The sequence below is a fragment of the Apus apus genome, chromosome 1 (genome assembly GCF_020740795.1).
Source record: "Apus apus isolate bApuApu2 chromosome 1, bApuApu2.pri.cur, whole genome shotgun sequence".
Taxonomy (NCBI): Eukaryota; Metazoa; Chordata; class Aves; order Apodiformes; family Apodidae; genus Apus; species Apus apus.
This window is the reverse complement of record NC_067282.1, coordinates 189,565,290-189,575,474: the sequence shown is the minus strand read 5'-3', so window position 1 is coordinate 189,575,474 and position 10,185 is coordinate 189,565,290.

Genomic DNA, 10,185 nt, shown 5'->3' with positions numbered 1-10,185 from the left:
TCTCAAAATTTTCTACCAAAGCATTACAAGAAGCATCTGTAGAGTCCTTGTGCATTTTGTTATGCATAAAGAGCTCCTACTATGCAGCGACACTGAATGTTCTGAGTATCAACAGACAGCATCTTGTCTGTGACATCTGACTGTCATGCTGTTGTGAAAAATATCTGCATGGTACTATGAATAAGATTATGTATGGGTTTTTTTTTAGGAGCTAGGATGACAAACCCACGTTCCTATTTTACACTCTCAAATGAGCAATTCTGTGCTTTAAGAAAACAAAGGGAGGAAAATATTTTAATATCCCATGTAGTGCTGCTTCTGTTTTATAAGCAAAATGTGTTTATTTTTCTTCGCAGTTCTGTGAACCCCAGGAAAATCTTTTAACCTTGCAGTTCCTTACAGCATTTCACATTAAAGCTGTCAGAAACCAAACTAATTAAACTGAAAAGCTGCTCATTTCTCTTTCTGTATAAGGTTAGGAAAAAAAAATAAAAATACAAAAGCTAGTGAAATTAAGGAACTGAGCAGAATTTAAAACTGTGTGCAGCCTAGAAGCATCATGAATATGAAATCTTTGGTGTACAAATTATTGCTTGCACACAAGCCTGGGCACCAACCTATCTAGGAAGGTGATGACAAATTATAAAGAACTTTGAGAAGAATAAAATGCCTAACATAAGGGCTATAATGGATGATTCATGGAGGAAGACTGTAAGAGCTAAATATTTTAAGATGCTCCACACAGTGTCCAAACCCACTATAACTGTTTACGTGTGCTTAAAAGGTACAAACAACAAGGCATTAGGGAGATTGTTTAGAGCACTTCTCAGGGGTATAATTGCATATAAAGGTAAGAAACTGAGCAAACAGTGATTTGAGTTGAGTATCCAGACAAAATTTTAACAAGGACATCTAATAGACTGTGAAATAGCTTCCTGAGAAGAGTGTTAGGAGTCACATCTCTAAAACGATTTAAAAGCAGAGCAAACACATCACGTGATAATACAATGGACAGAGAACACACAAGAGTCTGGTAGTGCCTTTCCAGCCTTGGGTTTACATCATCCCCCTGGCTATGATGTATGCAGCTGCCTTCCTGGCCCCAGCCACACTGCAGGGGGCATCACCCACTGCCCACCTGCAGCACCCACTGCCCACCTGCAGCACCCTGTGCCAGGCTGTCAAGCATCTACTGGCCACAGAAGGCAACTCTGTTGCTGAAACATTAGGTAATTGAGTGGAATAGATTTAAGGGGAGCCTGTGCACCCCTCTTGAGGCTGATGGGGGCAGGAGGCACTTCTGGCAGCTCTGACACTGACCAGCAGGGCGATGCCTGAGAACACTGAGGATCAGCCCCCTGGCTCACAAGTGCCTCGGGCTGACAGACACCTCACAGCTGCCCGCTGATCTGCTGTGACTTCTGGTTGCTTCTTCTGAGCTCCCCGACCGCTTAATGTGTGGTTACATAAGCACAAAATAACAAATCTCAGAAAATCAGCTTAAAAATGTCAATTTAAAGTTTTCCAGGAGTTCTATGTTAATACATCTCACGCTCCATTGCTGCAAATAGTCTGCTACATAGGAGGTTTTCTGAGAGAAATACATGATGAAATATCACATGGAATGCACATCATAGAAATGAAAGTTTGTCCTTCTGAATGACCCAAGGATTTGGTTACAGCTATACTTAGACAGGGATTTTTTTTCCCAAAAGTCCCTTGTGTTGCAACATAAATGACAGAGGGGAAAAAAACTGGAAACTGAACACTTTCCTCCTTCATTTAAGCAAGGCATCTGCTAAAACCACACTATTAAAGCAGTACTAACAGTATAAACACATCTTTGAAATAAAATGAAATGATGGATTCATGATTAAGACACAGAGTAAGGAGACAAGCAGAAGACTCATAGTTTCCTCACAGGTTATCCAGTAAGGTCTCGGATTAGTTTCCTATTTCCCTCTAGTTTTGTGTCTTTTGTAAAAAATGAGGTAGTAATACATATCTGCTGAGTTAGTATGACAGTTTGCAGCAATTTCACAATCCTTTAAAACCTTCTGGCAACAAGGACCTCAGCAGTAAAGGCTAAAGAGTGGAGCCAGAACAGGTTGTTAGTACCAGTGAGATGCTGGGCCTGGCAAATCATGCTGGGAAGTAAGCTTTCCTCCTGGAAAGAGGTGTTTAGGCAATGGAAATTTGATCTGGCTGAGTTAGCTAACATACAGCTGAAAAAGAAATGAACAAAAAAATGTGTTAAATACATAGTTCAAAATCTTAGAATAATCTTTGTCATACAAAGTAGTTATCTCCTTTCACACTAACTCTTTTGATCTAAATGCAATAAAAACACGATGTGCCAAATTTGACATAAAATAGTCAAATAAATCTGTGGCAGCAGTTGTGAAAAGCAGGTGGTATGACTGTTTTTTTCCTATCAATCTGCAACCACAAGGCCTGATGAGTTTTGTCTAAAAACAGGAATACAAACCCAGCTTTCAATACACTGATAAGAATGAACTCTCTCCTTGCCTGACCAGCTGGAAAATATGAAGGAATGCTGAGACCTTCTCTACAGATGATCAATACTTGACTCCACTTGATAAATATGCCCAGACACTGGAAATAATTGCCTAAGTTCTATAGTGCTGTTACATGTCTGAAAAACTAGCTATAGGAAATGTAAACTGGTGAGAGAACAAACCAGAGAGTACTTTGTCATTAAAAGCAGAATGTTCACAGAGATAAAGCAAAGGCACCAAGGGCTGGGCTGTATTTACATGTGCAAAAAGTTCAGAGAAATGATCGTTTGATATTGCATACTCACAGTCTACATGTTTACTTATTTAATATGATAACAATTTAGTAATCTTACTATCCAAATTTAAAAACCTAGATGTATTCTGTATGCATTTAACACTCCAAATAAAAGCTATCACCATTTTACCATCACTGGGAAGCTATCTCCCTTTTACCATCACTGGGAAGCTATCTCCCATTTTACCATCACTGGGAATCTGCGTGAGCCAATGGGTAAGAAAGCCCATATGTATTACCTTCCTCACCTCCAGAGTGGAAGCATGTATTAGCAGGGTAACAAATAATCACTACAGAAATTGAGCTCTCTTGTGTTGTCCAGCCTTGTGATGTCCTGACCCAGTGAAACCCTTTTAGCACTGCTCTGATGACTAATTCATAGTTACTCAAGCCCTGCCTGACCGCTGAGGCTATTTGCAAAAATTAGTCAAGTGGTTGGAGGAAGAAAGTGGATGTTGTCGAAATTCAGCTCATTTTTTGTGCTGAGTGCCCTGGGACTGATGTGCTGAGGGGACAGACCTGTGCCAGCACAGCCCTGGCTCTGCAGCCTGTGGGGCAGCATCACGGAGAGAGTGAGACCAGGGTATGTCAGAGCAGGGGAAGGAGGAGGACCTGCTGCCCAGATGCTTTAGATCAGTCTGTCCGTAATTGTCTTCTGTCTAGTTTTGTATTTGACACCTCTCTCAGTCCTTTGAGACTCAATCAACAGAGCTCACACACAGACCCCTGACTGATGATAGACAGCAGCACTTTTGGAGATGGAGTGCTAAACTACAGTAATACATTATTTTTTAATTTATCATACACCTTTGGCCACTTTATCTGCTTCTCAAACCCGATCACCTAGAATTTATTTCAACGGTCTCCAAATAGAAACATCTCCTTATAGCTAATATTTCCCCTTTTTCATTTCAGACATGGCATGTCTCCTAAAATGACACCTCTGTGAGATATTGGAAAGGTAAAAATCAGTGCTACAACAGTGACAAATTTTCTTTATCTAAAATTTCAGTGCTTTAATGCCCCATATATACTATATAGGGTCATGACTAGAAATAAAAACTTCTAAACCAATGGAAAAGAAAAATTTCCAGTCTCCCAGATCTACAAAGCTGACCATTAAAGAATTAATTACTTTTAAGCATATAAAGCCTATTTTTGAAATGTTATGGCTACTCTGGGCTCAAAATATCTGGACTACCAATCGTGAAAGCTCTTGTCTCCTAAAATGCAAAGATATGAAAAATTAGAGTATTAAAACATCTCCTAAACTTCCTAAAAGTAGGTTGTTTTGATTTTGCTTTCTCATTGGTTGGTTGTTTCTCAGTAGCAAGCTCATGCACTGACTTAGTTCTCAGAACCTCAAGAACAAAACTGAGGAGGAACCTCCTGCCTTTTTTCTGCAGCACATAAGTAAGAGAAGGTGCACTGATATTGCTCCCCCAGACAGCACAAAATTGCCGAGTTGCTCTTCTAGACTTCACAAATTATAATTCAATATAAAGAGGAAGAAATTACAGCCCATAACGCTCTAAAACCCAGTTTCATATTTTGCATTGTGAGCACAGTTTGGGACAGGTTTATTAGGAAGTATTAATGAAGGTAAGGGAGCATTGCCTCTCCATCAGCACCAGCACCTGTGCCTCTTCCCCACTTAGATCACGGTGGATTTGTACTCACATAAAACTGGGCAAACTTGCTCTGAAGATCCTCATATCTCAGTGCTTTCCAGAATTCATTAGGAAGCACTAGCAGTAGACAGCAGTTGGGACCAGTGGAAAATATTTCACAATGCTGTGTTAGTCAGAACCACAGATGAATCAATCAACAGGTGAGGCATTGTTGGCTTTGATTTGTTTGTTTCCCAATAACATGACAGGTTAATTTGCCAGTGTCTCACTAATAACCTCCTGATCAGTGTATGGCCATTTCTTGTGCTTATGATCTTGCTCCACTTCAGGAGTATTGTTCTGGGATCTTTGAAATATGGTGTGTTTCCTTTCCCCCACAGAACACCTTTACTGCTCTGCCTTCCCTGTGCCCAGTAACAAAAATTAGGTCAGTTCCTTCTATACACTGAAGGCAAACAAATGTGATATTAACAAAAATTCCTGTATATAGGGGAAAATATATCTGTGCATTCTGACATATTATGATTTATCTGGAATATTGAGCCAGTTAAAGTGCAGAACTAGCTGTGTGAAGATCAGAGAAGCACAATCAGCCCTAAAGCACTTGGGCAGAGGTGCACCCTGATACCTTTTCAGAAGCAACACTGACTGCTCCCACTGCAGAATCATCATGTCACCTTAGTGACAAGCTTCTACCCCATGTAGCTCCTCACTTCTGAAGGTAGTCTTCTGTGACAGAGAGAGGCTGTTTACGCTGGCATTTCTCCTGTACGTTGCTACACTTTACATGTCTTGCCAGATATTTGCAATGTCTCAAATGACAGGTGTGTGTCTTAATAAGTTCTACTGGGGGCAAGAATTAGTGGAAGAGGGAGCCCGCAGCAGTGGAAGCATCTGGTAGGAAGAAAAAACACTGTCTTGTATTCTGTCAAGTGTAATTAGAGTTGCCAGTTGTCATTGCTGCTAGCATTTAGTTAAGTAAGTTTCTCTGATGAGAAACTATCTGATGAAAGTCAAAGCTATGTAAACTTATGAACAACATAATTACAAAATATCTTGTATAGTCTTCTTATTGAACAGCCATATGTGAGTCCAGTAGCCTCCGACCAGCTTCTTTTCAATATGTCATGGGTGGAGGGTGCCATGTTTAATGTCAAAGTTACTTATTTGAAGCTCTTACACAGGATTTCTGATTTAGTAGAGTGATAGAAAATATACTGAAAACCCAATACAAATGTAAGTTACAATTAGCAAAATCTAGCAAATGCAATGCATAGTTCAAACACAATACCAATGCGATTCCCTTTACCAGCCTCTATGATATGCTTACTGTCACAACAGGGGACATTCCCAGTCTCCAAGACGGAATGTGTGAGTTGAAGCCAACTCCAGATCATTGCCCTCTTTAAAATACTTTCACTAGTTGTCTACTTTTTAGGCTCTATGTGAGCCTTCTTCCATCGCTGCATTCTCAAGCCATCAGCCTTGCCAAAGAAGCTTTAAGGATTTCAACAGGTTGCAAAAAAGTCACATTAAAAGGGCTCTCAGAATGATTTGTTTTCAATGGCAAGCATTGAGGGAGGTTGGCAATAAGTGTTCTACAGTTTAATTAAGAATGATGAACATTTGTTGCTTTTAATAGTGTCTAGCGATAGATTTAATTTCCACCTCCCAGAGCACAGCACAGAGGGGCCCTTGCAATCCCCATCCTGGCACCTCTGAAGCTCTCATGCAGGGAAAGGAGCATTGCACCACATCCACCTGCTGCAAATGGTATCTCAGCTGTTGTTTTAGACTACTCCTATACCCTAATCCTTCATTACTTTAATGAATTAATACATATTTGGAGTTTTTCTTATTATAATAAAGCGTCACTTTACGATTATTTTTTTGTTCCATGACAAAGTATTCAGAAAGAACAAAACAAAACAACTAAAAACCAACCAACTGAAGATACATTTTCCTGTTTTCTTCACTAATTTCATTGGTGGTTCTTACACAACACAGCCCACAGCTGGACACCTGTATGCTCAGTGCAGTCTATGTCCAGTCAGGTGTTTGTCTCCATTTTGACAAGTGCCCTGAACAACCAGTGGGAGACAAAAAGCAAAACCACAAACATTTGAGCACAGGGTTTAAGGAAGGGGGACAAAATAGAAAACTGCTTTGGAAGTGATGGCTGTGGAGAAGATGTGCATTAGGCAGACACAAACTGTACTCAAGTAATAAAAGCCCATAATAGAAAACAGAAAATAGCAGTCCTCCACGTTCCCCATGAAACTGCAGGGAGTAATACTGACATCTGGTTTGTGAGGTCAAAACACCCACATGAAATTATTTTTAAGAACAAAGTAGTAAAAATTGATTAGCAGAAATGATGTCACGTACCATAAAACAAGGAGTAAAATCCTGACCCTTCTACTTTTAAGTGCCCCAGTCCCCTCAACACATCATAGACTGTATTAGAAACAGAATTATTTGCTTTATTTATAAGAATTTGCAGAATCAATAAAACCCTGTGGCCTTTGTAATATTTATGAGAGCATATAATCTGACAGTATTCCTGCTAAGGGCAGACTTTGGCCCCAGCCTAGGTACCTGCAGGGGAATGCTGCCTTCTTCCCACAGTATGGCTGGGACAGGCAGCACCTCTGAGCTGAACCATTCGACCTCATGCTGCTCTTCCAGTTAAGGGAGTGTTTTCATGGCCATCTTGTCAAGCCATATTGGCAGTGAAAAATCATCATATACAATATACTCTGTACATTAATTACTTCTTACAGTAATACAAGAGAAGTAACACAATCGTAAAGAGTGTTCTGGAATAAAATAATAGTAGTAATAGTAGTAATAATAGTAGTAGTAGTAGTAATAGTAATAATAAAAGCAAAACCAAAAAAACACAACAAAAACAAAGAGAAAAATGGCCTAAATGTATTGAGAGTATTATTCATTGAATACAGATCCAATGACTGAGTTTCATTCTTCCTAGTTTAGGCTCCCAAAGTAGAGTAAACTTCTCCCTCTGGGTATAAGCCTACATTTAGTTAGGATGCAATTGCCCCAAACTGTAGCACTAATTCCCCTGGATTGCTAACACTACCTCAGATGTGCAGGCGCTCATTTACGCAGCTCAGCCCCACTTAGGTTCATTTGCTGGCTAGCACACTTGTGCCTGAGAGGTGACTGCAAGATGTGCAGTCTGTCACCCAGCACTCTCGTCCCCTGCCTCTCCCCAGCTTGACCCTCAGACTCCTTCATCCTGCAGTGCCCAGTGGCCAGACCAGGTCACTGGGACCCCATGCTTTGTCTGTGTTGTAATTTCCATGTTTTCAGGTTACAAGTGGGATTGTGCCCAGACTATGGGCTTTAATTCTCCTGGTGTAAATCAGGATTAAGTAAGAAGGAGTTACAGAGTAAGTAAAAAGTTTCCTATACTCAACTACCTACTTCTCACAGGTACTGCCCACAAAAGAGCAAGGAGAGGCAGATGTCCTCCTCAGCAGCCACCCTAGATGCATCAGAGTCCCACAGAAGATTTTTACTCAAACCCAGGCTCTTGTCTAGCAAGCCTTCCCCCATCCATGCCATGTCATAAATATTCTGCTGTCACAGACCACACTGCATCTTTTTCACCTTTTGGCAGAAGCTCCCATACATTCAACTTCCCAGGTACACAAAAGGACAACCTGCACAGCCTGGGGATCCCTCCTGGCCAGAATCCATGGGAGATGGTCATGTTGGCTTACCCTGTGCTCAGACACACACCCACAGACAAGCCCACCCAACCACGTCCCCAGGATGCAATGAGTGCCGTGTCAAAGAGCCTGGTGGAGGCGAGGAACCAAGGATGGAAAGAGTACCTGCGGAAGGAGCTAATGGAGAAGAGAAAAAGTCAGGGTTGTTGCTGCGAATGAGTCAATGACTGTGGGCTGGGACTGACAGCTGCAGATCAGGGAACGAGCAAGTATTTGGGGGACGTGTGTAGTACTGCTGCTCACAGCAGTTGGCCATTGGCCATAGCGTCTAAAGGTAGAAACAGCACCATGGGCCTGGCTCACTGTCCTTTCCATCCCTTAACCTCAGGTTAATTGGATAAGAAGGAACTCACAGTCTAATTTTGGCCTTCTATTAGAAAGTAAAAAAGTGAAAAAATTAAATTGCTTGATGTACTTGCAGAGTGTGTTCACAAATTTCCCTGCAAGCCACGCACTAACTAATGCTGGTCATCAGTCTGGGCAGAGACAGAAAAGAGCCAGTGGCCAGAATACTTATGGTAGGTTTCACTAACATTTTGGGAGAGGTGGTGACATCTATTTCACTGACAGCTCATCTAAGGGACGTTACTAAGACACTACAAAATGCACATGCCCTGCTTGGCCTGAGGGTTTTGATGCAGGCCTTGTCCATAAAACCTGAAAGCTGGATTACAGATGAAAGTCAGAGGATGTATCAACCAGACAGTCTCCTGCTAGGCCCAAGCCTGCTCCTTTAGAGACTCTGTGTGGTACCTAGTGATAAACCAGCTTATTTACACCAATCTAATCTATTTTATTTGCTAAAAAAAATTGTCATTTTTTTACTGCAATACTGTCTAATCCAAGTGATCTAAACAGACCAGGACAGTGACAACTGAGATTTTAACTGAGCACAGAACCCAGACACAGCAGCTGCTATGGCAAGAGCTGTGGACTCCAGCATTGTGGACTCCAGTGCCATAGACATGGGGGAGCCACCTGGGCCAGACTGATCAGGCTCAGTAGCACTGGGGGGCTTACACTGTAAGGCCATACCACTAATAGATGGGAAGGCATGGCAACAGAGTGATTTGCAGCAGAATATAGGACATGAACGATGGCTCTAGCTGATGACCAGGTGTTTTGTCTGAAAATCTGAAATTACAAGTATAATTATTTTTTGCTTTTTCATTGTGTACCATTCTGGTTTCTTTTATTTAGATGCTGGCATGTGAAGATGGCAATAGCACGGTTTTATGCATTTAATACCATTTTGTGGATTATATGTTTCACGTACATTATTTACTTCTAGCACAAAGAATATATTAATTATTCAATGTGGCAAGAATTGAGTGTTAAAATGCCTCTGGTAAATATGAATTATAGATTGATCTGGATATATACATGTTTTGTTTTTATGAGTTGTGCTTTTAAGACTTTCCCTCAGGGGATGGTTTGTTGATGCGATCCTGATTCATGTCAGCAATCAACTCTCAGTGCAGGTGCACGTTCTGCCAGTGACAGAGCATCTTGCTTTCAGCTCCATGGTCCTGCTCTCCTTGCTCCAGCATCAGGGACGAGCCCTATTCAGGAATATATGTGCTACCTACACTGTGGCCATGGCCACATGCAACATGGCCACCAAAGTTCTCATTGCTTCCATCCTTGCTTTGGGCTGTGCAGCACTAAAGCTCATGCTTTACACTAATTACTGGGAGGGGAACTGCAGCCATTACTCTCTGCTCAGAAGGTGCAGAGGCTCTCCCAGATATGCCAGTTCTGCCAACATAGTGGTCCCCTAGCTGCCTGCCTATGTGCAGGGGAAGCTGGCTGGTAGAAATCGGACAGGGGCAGGAGATGGAAGATGCTTCTGAAAGAGAAGCTGCTGACAGTCAATGGTATGTTGCCACTGTGTGAGGCAGAAAGTCTTCAGTTCCTGCTGAGACTGTAGTTTCTCAACTGCTGCCTTCCTGTGGGCTCTGTGACTCCCCCCACCACTCGTC